At 37.0% G+C, this 17,271-nt stretch overlaps 2 non-coding genes across 2 annotated transcripts; both read left to right on the forward strand.

Moving 5' to 3' along the window:
- The first annotated feature begins 12,124 nt into the window (after positions 1-12,124).
- Positions 12,125-12,231, forward strand: LOC141710052 (small nucleolar RNA R71). The gene has a single exon (XR_012570593.1). It is a non-coding gene; the product is annotated as a small nucleolar RNA R71 (small nucleolar RNA).
- Positions 12,232-14,504: 2,273 nt separating this feature from the next.
- On the forward strand, positions 14,505-14,611 carry LOC141710325 (small nucleolar RNA R71). The gene has a single exon (XR_012570851.1). It is a non-coding gene; the product is annotated as a small nucleolar RNA R71 (small nucleolar RNA).
- Positions 14,612-17,271: the final 2,660 nt, after the last annotated feature.

The following is a 17,271-nucleotide window of genomic DNA, read 5'->3' on the forward strand; positions in this document are numbered from 1 at the left end:
GAGAAGAGGACAAGGAAGGGAGGATGACATAGCAATGTGATGTAAGCATGACATAGGGAAGGAGGAGGTGTGGTTGGTTTATAACCACACAAATATAAGGTTATTAAGGTAATTAACCAAAAACAAAACAAAAAACAACCAAGCTAAGCCAAACAAATCAAAAAACACAAAATCATTTCATTCTCATCATCTTGCTCTCGGCTTTTCATCTTTTTCAAGGGCAAGAATTTCAAAAATCAAGTTCCAAGCATTGTTAAATCACAAGGTAATTATCTAAGCTTCCTTGTACATAGATATGGATATGCTATAAGTTTAAGCTCCTAATTCCTTCACAATCTCTTCCAATAAATCAAGGAAGAAGATGGTGAATAGTAACCTTCAAGAAGTAACTTTAGTTTTCTTGAATTTTTATGAAAGATTAAGGTTATACAAGCAAGGATCAAGGTTCTTTTAGGCATTCAAAGCTCTTGGGTTGTGTTAGGAAGCTTCAAGGAGGTATAAACAACTTTCACCTTTAACTTATAGTTTGAACTTTGAGTTTTGATGAGTTTATGGATGGATTAATGTATATATAGAAATATCCATGTATGTATAGCAAGATCCATGTATGTTAGATAGTTTGGTTGGATTTGTGGTGATTTTGGATATGAATCTTGGTTAATGGTTAATGAATCTTAAGTTATGGTTAGTAGATCATGTTTGTGGTTGAATAAGTTGGAAAACCTTGAGATTATGGACTGACTTTGCCTTGATATAAGTTGTGTTTGAGGTATTGATGATGGTTGGGTGGTTTGTAGTGAATTGGTAAAGAATTGGAGTGGTATAAATATTGGTAATCGCGTAAACATAGCCGTCGTAACGTCCGATTTTCTTTGGACTGTTTTTGTGCATAGCATTAGGACCCGAGAACCCCCTGCTAGATTATGACCACTGCCATGTTTAGATAGCTCATGTTACGAGCTTCGTTTTGATATGTAGTTCGTTCGATTCTGATGCACGGTTTAGGAGAAACGACCGTTTCAAGTAACGGCGTTTCGCGAACGAAACTTTTTCCCTAGCCTTACTTTGAAATGTAGGTTAAAGACCAAAAAGGGTTAATTAATGTATGAAACATTTATGGTAAGTGTGTTAGGCAGTTGGTAAGACATTCGCGAAGGAATCGCTTTAAAACTCGTAAAGGTTAAATTGTTAAAAATGGTGGAGCCGCGGGTACCCGAGTGACTTAAGCAAATCAGTGAGCGCAAAACAAGCGTTAGAGTCTAAGTTAGTTAAAGTATAGATTTACAAGTGATTTTGGTTTAATTCCAACTTACTTGTTGTTTATAGGATATCAGACTCGTCCCGAGCCTTTCTCACCCCCAAGTCGCTCAGGCAAGTTTTCTACCCGTTATACTGTTGTGGTGATGTATATGTGTATATGCATGATCTTGCGATAAATGCATATTTGTTATTAGCAAATTCTTGCGATATATTGTAGCATGTGATATGGTATATATGCATGCCTGATTTATATTCTTGGTTTATATATCTGTTGGTTCAAATGCTTATAGTTGCATAATACCTATGCTAGAGATAAGCGGTATTTGAGTTTACCCTTAGTATAGGGGATAAAAGGTGAACATATTTCTAAACCGGGAGTCGATGTTCCCGAGTATAATATATATATTTTTATATATATATGGTTATAGTTTTCAAAACTATTAATCGAATAAGGTTTATTCGATAACTTTAACTTTATTTTATTATTGAATATTATTTCGAATATTCATCCGAGGACTTATGACTCCTTTATTTTATTAATGAATATTATTTCGAATATTCATTCGAGGACTTATGACTCCTTTTATTTATTTAATGAATATTATTTTGAATATTCATTCGAGGACTTATGACTCCTTTTATTTATTTAATGAATATTATTTTGAATATTCATTCGAGGACTTATGACTCCTTTTATTTATTTATCTGAATATTATTTGAATATTCATTCGAGGACTTATGACTTCTTTTATTTATTTATCTGAATATTATTTGAATATTCATTCGAGGGCTTATGACTCAGTTTATATTATTTAATGAATATTATTTGAATATTCATTTGAGGATCTAGGACTCCGATTATTTGCTGAGATATATTCTGTATTTTATTAAAGAATAATGTTTCGATAATCAAACTTATTTTCGATTATTCAAATGAAGATAATACTTTCATATAAGTATATCTTTGGTTATTTAATACTCGTTTCAAGTATAAATTTTAATACTTCTACTTCAATTATTTTTATAAAGATTATTCTTTATGGGAATATTATTTAATTAATAATATTCAGTCATTTTCTAAATATTCTGGGGACTGATTTACTTCATTAAATCAGCTTTACTCCAAACACTCTATAAAGTGTTTTCGAGTCTTCAAAATGATTTTTAAAAGTTAGAGCGGATCCCAAAACTCATTTTTATATTTAAGATCTTCCTTTTAAAGGGGATTTAAATACTCGTTCAAAACTTGAGGGATCCGGCTCTGTGGTGTATTTTATATTCGCAACAAGGTTGCAGTTTTGGTAAATGAATTGATTACTTACCCAACGTTCGGGAAGTAAGTCCATCTATTGAGTCGGCATAAGCAACATGGGCTCAGTGGGCGTCCATGATAGTGTAAGTGGCTCAGTGGGAGTCCATCAAATGCATAAGTGGCTGAGTGACAGTCCAGCATAGGTCCTAATGCGGCCAGGGTGATGACCAGTGGGGAATTCGTCCATCTACTAGTAGAAAAGGTTACTTATGGGTATCTTTGCCTGATCAGCAAGATATCTGGTTTATGCCAAAGGTTTTCTTTTCCTTCCAAATTCATTGGATATTACAACTCTGTTCATACTTTACATAACAGAGGTTCCAGGAAATGTTTTAGAGATATATATATGTGGATATATATATATCGGGACTAAATAAAGTATCTCATAACTTTTTCATTCAATAATATTTCAAAGATTGAATCTATTCAAGTCTTATCTTGTGGTCTCATCAGTGGGATGAACTTTTGAAACTAATTATAACTTGAACGGTGGTAGTTCAAGTAGTATTTGGGAAAGATATAAGTATATTGGGGTATCTTGTAACTTCATCTTTTAAACTTATATCTAATTAATAATTGTCTTATGAATGAATAAGATTTTCAGAAAAACGTTGAGACAAGGTTAGATATATGAGATCACCTTGCAACGATATTTTTTTATATACAGTTATACACTGGGACTTTGTGCATATTATGCATGGAAGAGGACTTCCAATATTTTGAAAGGTATATATGTATATAGATATATATATACTGAATATTTTGCGACTTCATCGCATTAAGATATCAACTTGGTTCATTTCTTTTGACCAAGATTTTCATGAGTACTATGAGAAGGCTCATATACTATTAATCATTATACATATTATTTTGGTGGGCTTGCCGCTCACCCTTGCTTTCTTCTTTCATCACACAACATCAGATAGATAAGATGAACCAGACCAAGCTCCCGATTCGCAAGAGGTTAAGAGACGCTCTGCAGTTTTCTAGAAGCACTGACGCCGCCATAACTGAGGTAGGAACTACCAATAGGCTAGGCTTTCAACTTCTGATGTACCAGATTTATGTATATTTATGAATTGTAATAATGGCAAAGAAATGTAAATTTATTCAGAAAACCTTTTAAGGTGTATTGGCAGATAATTGTGGAATATAATTACTTATGGTTATTTTTTTTGGATGTTCATCTCTGAGACTATAACGTGTGGTGTGTGTGTTTATTGTGGGGTCACAGTACAGAGTAGTTGAGTAATTATTAAGATTGGATGTTATTAAGGGAAATGGAACTCGTGACAACCCGGATCCCCGACCCCGGATTTGGGGGTGTTACATATCTTCATCTCGTTCTCTTTCTCTAACTCAGCAACCAGTGCAATGGACCCTCCTTTCTTTCTTCCTTTCTACATTCCTTCATCTTGCTCTATTTTAAGCTCATAAGTCTTTAGAATGCCATATAGTCTCTCTAGTGTAAACTCCTTGTATTCTTGTGAATTTCTCAAGAAGACTATCATTGGTTTCCATTCTTTTGGTAGGGATCTCAGAAATTTGAGGTTAGAATCTTTGGTTTGGTAGACTCTTCCATGCAGCTTTAGAGCATTTAGTAGCTTTTAAAATCTACTAAAGATATAAGTGAGAGTTTCACCTTCTTCAAAGTGGAAATGCTCATATTGCTGAATTAGTAACTACATCTTGTTTTCTCTAACTTGTTCAGTGCCATCACAGATAATCTGAATTGTATCCCAAACTTTCTGGGCAGTTTTGCAATTGATGATGTTGTCAAACATGTCACCATCAACTCCATTGAACAGAATATTCATGGCCTTCTTGTCTTTCCTGACTTGTTCAATATCAGGATCTGACCATTTATGCCTTGGTTTGGGAACTGATGGCTCATTTCCAGTTGCAGCTCTCATTGGTACATGAGGGCCTCTCTCTATGCAATCCATATAGGCCTCAACTTGAGAAAGTAAATGAAGATGCATCTTTACCTTCCAGTGATGGTAATTATCTTTGTCCAGAAAAGGAATCTTGACTCCAACATCCTTCTTGTTCATCTTGTTGTTTGTTGTGATCTTTACACTCTTTGTTCTTCAAGAGCTTGCTCTTATACCAATTGTTAGTCCCCAACAATGCAACAAGAATTACAGAAGGGGGGTTGAATGGAATTCTTGAAACTTTTTCTAAATTATAAAATGTTCTAACTTAAAATATATATATGTCAGTGTTTTGATTTGCAAAGTTTGGAATGACAAGTTAAATATGAATCAAAACACAAAGTAATAAAAACACAAGTCTTTAAAACTTTCTGGTGGATTTGAATGTATCCACCAGATATATATATATATATATATATATATCAAGAGAACTCTGTGAAGCTTGAATAGCCCACACCTGCTTACAAATAAGAACAACTAAACTTACAGAGAAATGCTAAAGGATTCAGCTTACAATTGTTTCTATGAGAAAATACTTGCTTAGTCTTATTGTCATTCTATTTGCTAATCTTGGTTTATATATCACCAAGATTACACAGTAATAAGACAAGATAATAAAACAAAACCTATCAAGTCTAATACTATGCTGCTTCACTACTCTATTCCAGCATCTTTCAATATCTTCATAATAGCATGGAAATGGCAATGCTTCTTTGTTCTTAAAATCCCAGTTGAATAGGCTTCCATATTCCTTTTTCATACACTCGACGCATGTGACTGTGTTGTCACTGTCAACAGATGTTTGAATTGATCATCTGTCGGGTACATGATCATCCGTCGGGTTGCCTTGTTAATCATCCGTCGAGTAGCTTTGTTGATCATCCGTCAGGTAGCTATTTGGCACTTGACTTCATTTCATTTATGCAGAATTACAAGACATCATCTATATACAATTAATCAACCTATTATGCATATCTATTTAAATTCAACATGACTTATATGCTACTATAGAATCTATACAAAGGTGTTTGCAGAAATGTGCTACATGACTTATTGTTACATAAGCTACTCACCCGATGGATGTCAAATCATCATTTGTTCGGGACTGTATTGAGTCATCTGTCGGGACTATATTTGCTTATCCGTCGAGTGCTACATAATACACTAAGTTGAATCTACTAAGGTGTTTTGTTAATGAAATCATCAAGTTCACAACATATTCCCAACAGTTCAATTCCTCCATTCCAAGAGATTCAAAAGGCATATCAATCTTCCTCTTCCAGGGAGAAGTATTTAGATATTGCAATTGCTCTTTACCTTCGTCATCTTTACTATCTGCATTCCCCAATAAGGCCTTCTCTAAGGCATCAGACCTCAACAATTGATCAAGTTCCGAAGTCACCGCAGAATTGAGCAACTCTACCTTTAAGCACTCCTCATTTTTCGTAGGAAATTTTATAGCATTAGACACATTAAAAGTTACGTCCTGATCCAGCACTCGCAATGTAAGCTCACCCTTCTGTACATCTATCAAGGTTCGGCTAGTCGCCAAGAAAGGTCTTCCCAAGATTATGGGAATCTTCTTATCCTCCTCGAAATCAAGAATTACGAAATCAGCAGGGAAGATGAGCTTATCAACCTTGACCAAGACATCCTCCACAATACCTCGCGGATATGTAATAGAACGGTCATCCAACTATAAAGTCATATAAGTTGGTTTTGGATCAGGTAAGTCCAACTGCTTAAAGATTGACAAAGGAATTAATTTGATGCTAGCTCCCAAGTCACATAAGCATCTGTCAAAAGACACGTTTCCAATAGTACACGGAATAGTGAAGCTTCCCGGATCTTTAAGCTTCTGAGGCAACTTATATTGCAGCACAGCACTGCATTCCTCCGTGAGAGCGGCTGTCTCTAAATCATCTAGCTTCACTTTCCGAGAGAGAATACCTCATAAACTTTGCGTAACTAGGCATATGCTCAAGAGCCTCAGTGAAAGGTATGTTGATATGAAGTTTCTTGAACACCTCCAGAAACTTCTCAAATTGCTTGTCCAGCTTTTTCTTTTACAGCCGCTTAGGAAAAGGCGGTGGAGGATAGATCTGTTTCTCCCCTATATTACCCTCAGGAGGAGTGTGCTCAATAGTAGTCTTCATTGGTTCCACTTCTACTTCCTGCTGCTTTACTTCTTTCTCAGCCCCAGCTTCTTCAGTCAACACTTGAGTTTGTTCGGGATTCGCAACCTTTTCACAACTCAAAGTGATTGCCTTTACCTGCTTATTAGCTTCCTTCCTTCCTGGAACTTCAGTGTCACTAAGTAATGTACCAGGTTGACTATTTAGCAAGGCATTGACAATTTGTCCAATTTGATTTTCCAAGGTCTTGATAGAAACAGCTTGACTCTTGCACATAAGCTTCAACTCCTCTAATTCAGATTTTTCATTAGCTTGTTGCTGCTAGAGTTGCTGCCTTGGTGCATATTGCGGTTGCTGAAAACCTGGAGGGTTGTACTGCTTAGCTGGATACTGCTGATAAGGTTGTTGAACCGCATTCTGAGTATTGATCCAACTGAAATTAGGATGATTGCGGTTGTTGGGATGATAAGTGGCTGGCACAGGTTGCTGCGAACGCTGAAAGTTGCTCACGAACTGAGCTGATTCACTAGAAATTACGCACTGATCAGTCTCATGGACACCATCACAAAGCTTACTGTTAGGGAGAAAACACGCGCTAATAATACATGCAAGTATACGCGTTCGCAAGTAGTATAAGATATAAATCAGATTCGTTCCCACAGAGACTGGTTTAGGTTAAGTTCAATTTATGCACCTATGCAAAAATGTATGGTTATCGCTCAATGCTAAGACAAATAACAAATTGGGTTTTGATTAAACTAAGAGATTATACTAAATAGCATTAACTAAGAGAATTGAGGTTGAATTACTTATATGAGACAAACATGGGTTTCTAACTCCATTAAATACTTCAATCAATAGCCTTTTTATTCTTAACCTTAGCATGTAATGGTGATGACACTAATCAGATAACACGAAACTAGTAAATGCCAACTTCCGTTGTACGAATACCCTACTACCAGACATCCACAAAAGAGATAGAAGCTGAATAGACACCAATTATGTTGAGACACTATATGTCTATAGAATTTGACAACATAAAGATTTAATGAACAAGTTATCTATCGTGATTACATAGGGCAACTAAGTTGGTTAAAATTACCTACAAATCATGCATAACAAATACATGAACCTATGCTAGCATGGCAAGTTCTAAATCTCTATATTCAATGTCGCTTCAATAGAGATTAACACGCTATCTTATATGTTAGCTACGCACATAAGATGAATAAGCACAACCAATACTAGGATATCAATCAATCACCACACACCAAGATATTGAAACAAATTAACTATAGAAATCCATACGTAAATCCGTTAGAACCCCATGATAACGATTAGTTCATAACCGAACTCATCGTCACCATGGATTCCAATGAAAGCATGATAATAAACAATATAAGAGTACTAGGGTTCAAAGACAAATCGAAAATGAGCATCCAAGTATCAACTATATTAAAGAAAATAAGAGTCTTCTTCTCCGTAGCATTCTCGTGCTCTCTAGGTCTTCTTATTGATCTCCCAGGTCTACTTGTTGTTAAAAATGTCTTTTTATTGGTATATATAGGCTCCAGGATGACCAGGACTCTCAAAATCTTCAATTTCGACTAAAATTAAGATTCTAGGGTAGAAACCGGGCGCGGGCGCGCTGCTACAGGGCGCGGCCACGCTGGAATAGTGTTTCAGCGGTGCGAGCGCGCTGACTCTGGCGCGGGCGCGCTGACTCTGGCACGGCCACGCTGACATTCTGGAAAAATTCTGACAATTCTTCTTTTGGCCGTATCTTGAGTTCTGCTCGTCAGAATTAGGCGATTCAACTGCCCACACGAAGCTAACGAGATTCTCTACAACTTAAGAATGGCATAAGCTTCCAATTCTGATCTCTTTTCAGCATATTTCTTTGAAAATCTCCTTTCTTCATTTAACTGATGCCTAAAATGCAATAACACAAAAACACATCAAAAATACCAACAACTTGAGTCCAAAACACCAACTTAAGCTTGTAATGAAGCGTTCCAAGTAGATATAAAATCCACTTATCACACCCCCAAACTTGAATCGATGCTTGTCCTCAAGCATAAACAGACTCAAATCTATAAAACAAACATAATACATGAATGCAATTAAGTGAATGCAACTAATTGATAATGCAATCGATCCCCTCAGAATAACCATAACCAAATGAATTATCCAATGTCTCTAAGAATACAATGGCTCAAAATAGAGCTCAAATAAATCCCAAAAACCAACTCACAAACCAGAAATGTGCGTGTGTGGAATGCTTAACAGATATACTCTCGATACTAGATCAATAACCACAACTTATTTATCATCAAAACAATCACAAGTTTATAAACAGAATAGACGTTAAACGCATAATGACTCGCAACACCTCCTTCCTACAAGGATTCACGCTATTATTGAACACATAATAAAGATGCTTATTTGACCGTGCAATGAGTGAGGTCCCAAAAGACTTATGCAATAATACCCATGTAGCGAGCGTTAGGTTAGCGGATCCCAGGCTATAAAAGCCTTAGGTCACTAGGCACAAAGTCCCCTAGAACTTAATAACTCGAGTATTAAAGAGCTCACTCTTGATCAATTATGCATAAACACATACTTTCTTTTTTTCTTTTTCTTTTTTTCTCTTTTTTTTCTTTTTTTTCAACAATTTCTGAATGAGTACGTTTCGCTCCATCACATTCAACCCTAGACTACTCATATAAATATGAGTCGGCTACTAGCCATTTAACACCCAGCCTTACAACAACTAGCAATGATATCCAAGTTTTTCTCCAAATAAAAAAAATTAGTGTTTTTACGTTATTACGAGAATATCACAAATTCTAAATATAACCAAGTGATTAAATCTCAACAACAAACAAGTATGATCATGATCTAGATCAAAAGCAAACTTATAAGACTTTGTGAAAATATTTGTTTCTGGCATGCAAATCAATTCATTAGGACTTAAACATCCCTCTGTTCGTCACACTACACTCATATCAACATCAATCAATCAATCACAAATAGCTCAACCTAAGGGATTATGTTATATGCATGCAAATGCAACTACATGGACTCACACAATAACACAAACAAATATGTCCTATATGAACAATCATGCAAAAATATGAATGAAATACAAATAAACATGCAACATGAATCTATATGAACTATATGGACACACACAAACTAATCCTTACATTATCACCCCCAAACTTAAAATTGTCAATGTCCTCATTGAAGGCAATAATAAGGATTTCAGACATACCTAGTCGTCAAAAAGATCACCCTCTTCGGGTGGAGGATCAGGTGACCAATCAACCTCGACACCAGTGTCTCGGAAAATAGTGCCCAAAGCCTGTGTCAAATCTGCAGAAAAACATCGGTGGATGTCATGCATGGCCTCAATACGCCGAATCAACCTTCTATATTGCGCATCACCAAGACCAAACCTATCAACCTTCTGTGATGCACGAGATGTACCATCTGTAAGCATGGGAGGAACCGGCCGGCCACTCTCTACATCATCAAAAATGTATCCCAACCCCTTATCATGGGGTGCACCTAAGAATGAATAACTCAAGTGATCTGGAAGTGGGTTGAGCTCAAGTGTGGGAGCATCTTCAATAGACATCTCGAGACGCTCTTGAGAAATTTTTAGCTCTGCTAACCTAAGAGAATCAAATGGCATATCCAACTTCCTCTTCCACAGAGGTGCATTCAAAACCTGCAGTTGTTCTGCCCCTTCTTCATCTTCACTATCAAACTCCCCTGTTAAGGATCTCTCTAAGGTATCTGACTTTGGCAACTGCTCAAGCTCCGAATTCACTACATAGTCGACCCACTCTATCTTAAAACATTCCTCTTTAGATGTGGGTAACTTTACTGCCTTGAACACATTAAAAGTGACATTTTGATCGTGAACCTTCATCGTAAACTCTCTTTTTTGCACATCGATCATAGTTCGGCCAGTAGCTAAGAATGGCCTTCCCAAGATGATGGGAATCTTCTTATTTTTTCTCGAAATCAAGAATTACAAAGTCAGTAGGGAAGATAAGTTTGTCCACCTTGACCAACACATCCTCCATAATACCTCGTGGATATATAATAGAACGGTCGGCCAACTGCAAGGACATATGTGTCGGTTTAGGATCAGGTAGACCAAGCGTTTTAAAGATAGACAAGGGCATCAGATTGATGCTAGCTCCCAAATCACACAAACACTTGTCGAACGACAAGTTTCCGATGGTGCAAGGAATAGTGAAGCTTCTAAGATCATTAAGCTTCGGAGGCAACTTATGTTGCAGCACAGCACTGCATTCCTCCGTAAGAGCAACGGTCTCTAAGTCATCGAGCTTCACTTTCCGAGAGAGAATACCTTTCATAAACCTCGTATAACTAGGCATCTATTCAAGAGCTTCAGCGAAAGGTATGTTGATATGAAGTTTCTTGAACACCTCCAGAAACTTCTCAAACTACTTATCCAGTTTTTTCTTCTGCAGCCTCTTAGGAAATGCGGGTGGAGGATAGATCTCTTTCTACCCTGTATTACCCTCAGGAGGAGTGTGTTCCACAGTAGTCTTCCTTAATTCCACTTCTGCTTCCTTCTGCACATCTTCTTCAGTCAAAACTTCAGATTCTGGAACTTGAGATTTTTCAGGGCTTGCAACCTTCCCAGACCTCAATGTAATTTCCTTAACATGCTCTTCTGCTTCCCTCTTTCCTGGAAATTCTGTATCACTAGAAAGCGTTCCTGGTAGTCGATTCAATAAGGTGTTAGCAATTTGTCCTATCTAGTTCTCCAGAGTCTTGATAGAAATAGCCTGGCTTTGGCATATAAGAGCCTGGTTTTGCACATAAGCCTCAACTCCTCCAATTCATATTTTTCATTCGAAGATTGACCTGCATCATGAGTTTGTTGTTGAAGTTGGAGTTATTGTCTTGGTGCAAACTGTTGCTGAAAACCAGGAGTATTGAATTGATTGGATCCAAATTGCTGATAAGGCTATTGTACCGCATTCTGATTGTTGCTCCAGCTGAAGTTAGGATGATTCTAATTGTCAAGATGATAGGTGTTTGGGACTGGTTGCTGTGATCTCTGAAAGTTACTCATAAATTGAGCTGATTCACTAGATATAGCGCATTTCTCCATCATATGCAAACCTGCACAAAGCTCACAAACACTCGTCCTCTGATGAACTCCATAGTTAGCCATCGAATCGATCTTCATAGACAACGCCTTTAATTGAGCAGTAATAGTCGTAGCTGTATCCACTTCAAGAATTCTCGCTACCTTGCTCTGTAGCAATCTTTGGGTTGGATACTAATATTCATTAGCAGCCATCAGTTCAATTAGATCATAAGCTTCCTCATAGCTCTTTGCTCATAATGCTCCACCTGATGCTGCATCTAGCATGGGTCTTGACTGTGCTCCCAAACCATTATAAAAACAATTGATGATCATCCAATCAGGCATTCCATGATGAGGACACTTCCTAAGCATCTCTTTGTAGCGCTCCCAAGCTTCATATAAATATTTTCCTGATTGCTGCGCAAATTGAGTAATAGCATTCCTGATTACAGCTTTCTTTGCCATAGGGAAGAATTTAGTGAGAAAGTTTTGAGCAAGATCTTCCCAAGTAGTAATCGAACCAGCTGGTAGAGAGTGTAACCAGCTCTTAGCCTTGTCCCTCAGAGAGAATGGGAATAGTCTCAGCTTCACAATATCTTCAGAAACACCGTTGAACTTGAAGGTGTCGCAAATCTCAATGAAATTCCTAATGTGCATATTGGGATCTTTCGTTGGAGAACCCCCAAACTGCATTGAGTTCTGCACCCATTGAAATATGTCAGGCTTGGTCTCAAAGGTATTAGTTGTGATAGTTGGCCTGACAATGCTAGATTGAATGTCATTGATCTTGGGTTGAGAAAAATCCATCAAGGCTGTCGTTCGTGCTGCTGGATCTCCCAATGTAATGAGTACCTGAAACACAAACAAATAAACCGTGAAAGTAAAAGAATCCGAGTCAGTGAAATTTAACGACCACTGATGATAAGAACATAAACTAAAAATTAACACTGAGTCCCCGGCAGCGCGCCAAAAACTTATTAGGGCAAAAACACGCGCTAATAATATACCCAAGTATACGCGTTCGCAAGTAGTATAAGATATAGATCAGATTCGTTCCCACAGAGACTGGTTTAGGTTAAGTTCAATTTATGCACCTATGCAACAATGTATGGTTATCGCTCAATGCTAAGATAAATAACAAATTGGGTTTTGATTAAACTAGGAGATTATACTAAATAGCATTAACTAAGAGAATTGAGGTTGAATTACTTATATGAGACAAACATGGGTTTCTAACTTCATTAAATACTTTATTCAATAGCCTTTTTGTTCTTAACCTTAGCATATAATGGTGATGACACTGATCAAATAACACGAAAATAGTAAAGGCTAACTTTCATTGTACGAATACCCTACTACCAGACATCCACAAAAGAGATAGAAGCTGAATAGACACCAATTATGTTGAGACCCTATATGTCTATAGAATTTGACAACATAAAGGTTTAATGAACAAGTTATCTATCGTGATTACATAGGGCAAGTAAGATGGTTAAAATTACCTATAAATCATGGATAACAAATACATGAACCTATGCTAGCATGACAAGTTCTAAATCTCTATATTCACTGTTGCTTCAATAGATATTAAAACGATATCTTATATGTTAGCTACGCATATAAGATGAATAAGCACAACCAATACTAGGATATCAATCAATCACCACACACCAAGATATTGAAACAAATTAACTATAGAAATCCATAAGTAAATCCGCTAGAACCCCACGATAACGATTAGTTCATAACCGAACTCATCGTCACCATGGGTTCCAATGAAAGCCTGATAATAAATAATATAAGAGTACTAGGGTTCAAAGACAAATCGAATACGAGCATCCAAGTATCAACTATATTAAATGTAACAAGAGTCTTCTTCTCCGTAGCCTTCTCGTGCTCTCTAGGTCTTCTTATTGCTCTCCCAGGTCTCCTTGTTGTTAAAAACATCTTTTTATTGGTATATATAGGCTCTAGGATGACCAGGACTCTCAAAATCTTCAATTTCGACTAAATTCAGGATTCTGGGGCAGAAACCGGGCGCGGGCACGCTGCTACAGGGCGCGGCCACGCTGGACTAGTGTTTCAGCGGTGCGGGCGCGCTGACTCTGGCGCGGCCGTGCTGACATTTTGGAAAAATTCTGACAATTCTTCTTTTGGCCGTATCTTGAGTTCTGCTCGTCAGAATTAGGTGATTCAAATGCCCACGCGAAGCTAACGAGATTCTCTACAACTTAAGAATGGCATAAGTTTCCAATTCTGATCTGTTTTCAGCATATTTCTTTGAAAATCTCCTTTCTTCATTTAACTGATGCCTGAAATGCAATAACACAAAAACACATCAAAAATACCAACAACTTGAGTCCAAAACACCAACTTAAGCTTGTAATGAAGTATTCCAAGTAGATATAAAATCTACTTATCACTTACAAACTCTAGCGATTTGATTAACTCCATAATTAGCCAGAGTGTCCACCTTCATCGTCAAAGCCTTAAGTTGGACAGCTATAGCAGTTGCTGCATCCAACTCCAGAATTCCGGCTATTTTTCCCTGAGTCGGTCTCTGAAAAGGATTCTGGTATTCATTATCAACCATCAGTTCGATCAATTCATAAGCTTCATCGTAGCTCTTAGCCCACAAGGCTCCTCCTAATGCTGCATCGAGCATGGGTCTAGAAGTAACACTCAATCCATTGTAGAAATAGTTTATAATCATCCAATCAGGCATGCCATGGTGTGGGCACTTCTTTAGCATCTCCTTATATTGATCCCAAGCCTCACACAGAGATTCTCTAGTTTGTTAAGCAAACTGAGTAAGAGCATTCCTGATTGCAGCAGTCTTCGCCATAAGGAAGAATTTAGTGAGAAACTTTTGAGCAAGATTTTCCCAAGTAGTGATAGACCCTGCTGGTAGAGAATGTAACCAGCACTTAGCTTTATCCCTCAGAGAGAATGGGAAGAGTCGCAGCTTGATAGCATCTTCAGTCACATCATTGAACTTGAACGTCTCGCAGATCTCGATGAAATCCCTGATTTGCATGTTGGGGTCTTCAGTAGGAGAACCCCCAAACTGACCTGAGTTTTGTATCATCTGAATCGTGCTTGACTTAATCTCAAAAGTATTAGCCCTAATGGCTGTCCTGATGATGCTTGACTGAATGTCATTGATCTTAGGCTGAGAATAGTCCATCAAAGCCTTTGGATTTTCTGCTTGATCTCCCATCACTACTAAAACTAGTTCCTCGACTTTCTCTTCTTCTTCTACCTTCTTTTCTTCTTCAAAAACTTCCCTTCGAACCACCACAACTTCTTCCTCGGCTTTATCCAGAGTTCTCTTACGAGACCGCGAACGCGTATGCATACACCCTCGCTAGAGTACCTGAAATAAGACAAGGAAACAGATAAGTAATAACGTCCAAGTTAATGAACTTTAACGACCACTGATGGAAAACACATAAACTAAAAATTAACACCGAGTCCCCGGCAGCGGTGCCAAAAGCTTTTAGTCGCTAAATACGCGCTAAAATTACACGCAAGTATACGCATTCGCAAGTAGTATAAGATATAAATCAGATTCATTCCCATAGAGACTGGTTTAGGTTAACTTTATAATTTATATACTTAAGCAACAATGTATGGTTATTATTCAATACTAAGACGAATAACAATTTGAGATTGTTTATACTAAGAATTAAACTAACAATTATAAATAAAGGAATAAGAATGATTGAATTAATATATATGACAAATATGGGATTCTAACTTCATTAAATACTACATTCAATAGCCTTTTTGTTCTTAACCTTAACATGTAAAGGTGATGACTCTAATCAGACAATACGAAACTGATAAATGCCAACTTTCGTTACACGAATACCATACTACCAGACATCCAAAAAAGAGATAGAAGCTGAATAGACACCAATTATATTGAGATGCTATATGTCTATAGAATTTGACAACATAACGATTTAAGCACAAGTTATCTATCTTGATTACATAGGGCAAGTAAGATGGTTAAAATTACCCATGAATCATGCATAACAAATACATGAACCTATGATAGCATGAAAAGTTCTAAACCCTTAAATTCACTTTCGCTTCATTAAAGATTAACACACTATCTTATAATTTCGCGACGCTCATAAGACGAATAAGCACAACCAATACTAGGTTATCATACAATCACCACACACTAAGGTATCGAACAATTTAACTAAAGAAATCCATAAATAAATCCGCTAGAACCCCACGATAACGATTAGTCCATAATCGGACTCATCATTAACGTGGGTTCCGATGAAAGCATGGTATAATAAACGTAGCCTTTATACTGAATAAATAACAAAACCAAGTACGAAACAAGAGTAAGGTTCACAAATAAGAAAACTAGCATCCAAGTTACATCTTAGAACAAAAATTCACAAGTAAAAACAAGATCTTCTTCGTCTTCGTTGAATTATGCTAAAACGGTCTTCTTATGGCTCTCCTTGTTCTCTGGTATGTCTCTGGCTTGATATCCTCTAAAAAATGAGCTTTAAATTGTTTATATAGCAGCCCCATGCAAAGTAGAAGTCTTTCTCTTAAAAGCCAAGTAGAATCAGGATTCTGCTATCCCGACACGGCGCGGTCGCGCGCTTGATTAGCGCGGGCGCGCTGGGTTTCTGATGTTTGGGCGCGGTCGCGCGCTTTGATAGCCCGGGCGCGCTGGCTCACTGATCAAAACTTTGACTTCTTCTTTTCTCCTTCTTGATTTGAGCTGGTCTTCCACTAGCTTTATTCCAACACCTTCCTGACACCAAATTAGCACCAAAACAATGCTAATTCACCTGATTACCTGGAGAATGCCTGAAAATGCAAAAAACACTAGAAAATACATTAAAATACCAATAACTTGAGTACAAATACACCAATTCAAAGCTTTACGGAGCGTAATAAAGTGTCATAAATGCCGCTCAACAAGGCCCAAATATACGATAACACAACTAATATATACATAAAATAACTTTATATAATAGAACTTACACTAGTTCTGCAAACTGTGGACCGACCATCTTCATAATTGAATCTTTATATGCCTTTCTCGAATGTACGCTGCTAAACAGCGCAAGTTACCTCTCACTGGAAGGTAAGATTTAAAACAGACAAGAATGACCGAAAGAAATTCTTAGCAAGTTCGTAGATTATAATAGGCTTAACTTTAAAATCTTTATAGATTTTTCAAATAAAGGCCATATTTGCTATCACGCAGAACATTTTAAACCAACACATTTTTAAACCCCATAAAATTTAAATAATATTAAAACCTTTAATAATTGAGCAACAAAGGGTTTCATTCGCAATTTAAAAACTTATTTAAAATCAAGTCAATTATCCGTATAGGAAATCAGTTGATGCAAAGAAATATACTTTTGAAATCTACATCAACAATCACAAGCTGGATGTATCAACAGTCTGTATGAAGATTGTTATTCCCTAACAATCTATGAACAG

This window comes from Apium graveolens, chromosome 2, assembly GCF_009905375.1.
Source record: "Apium graveolens cultivar Ventura chromosome 2, ASM990537v1, whole genome shotgun sequence".
Taxonomy (NCBI): domain Eukaryota; kingdom Viridiplantae; phylum Streptophyta; class Magnoliopsida; order Apiales; family Apiaceae; genus Apium; species Apium graveolens.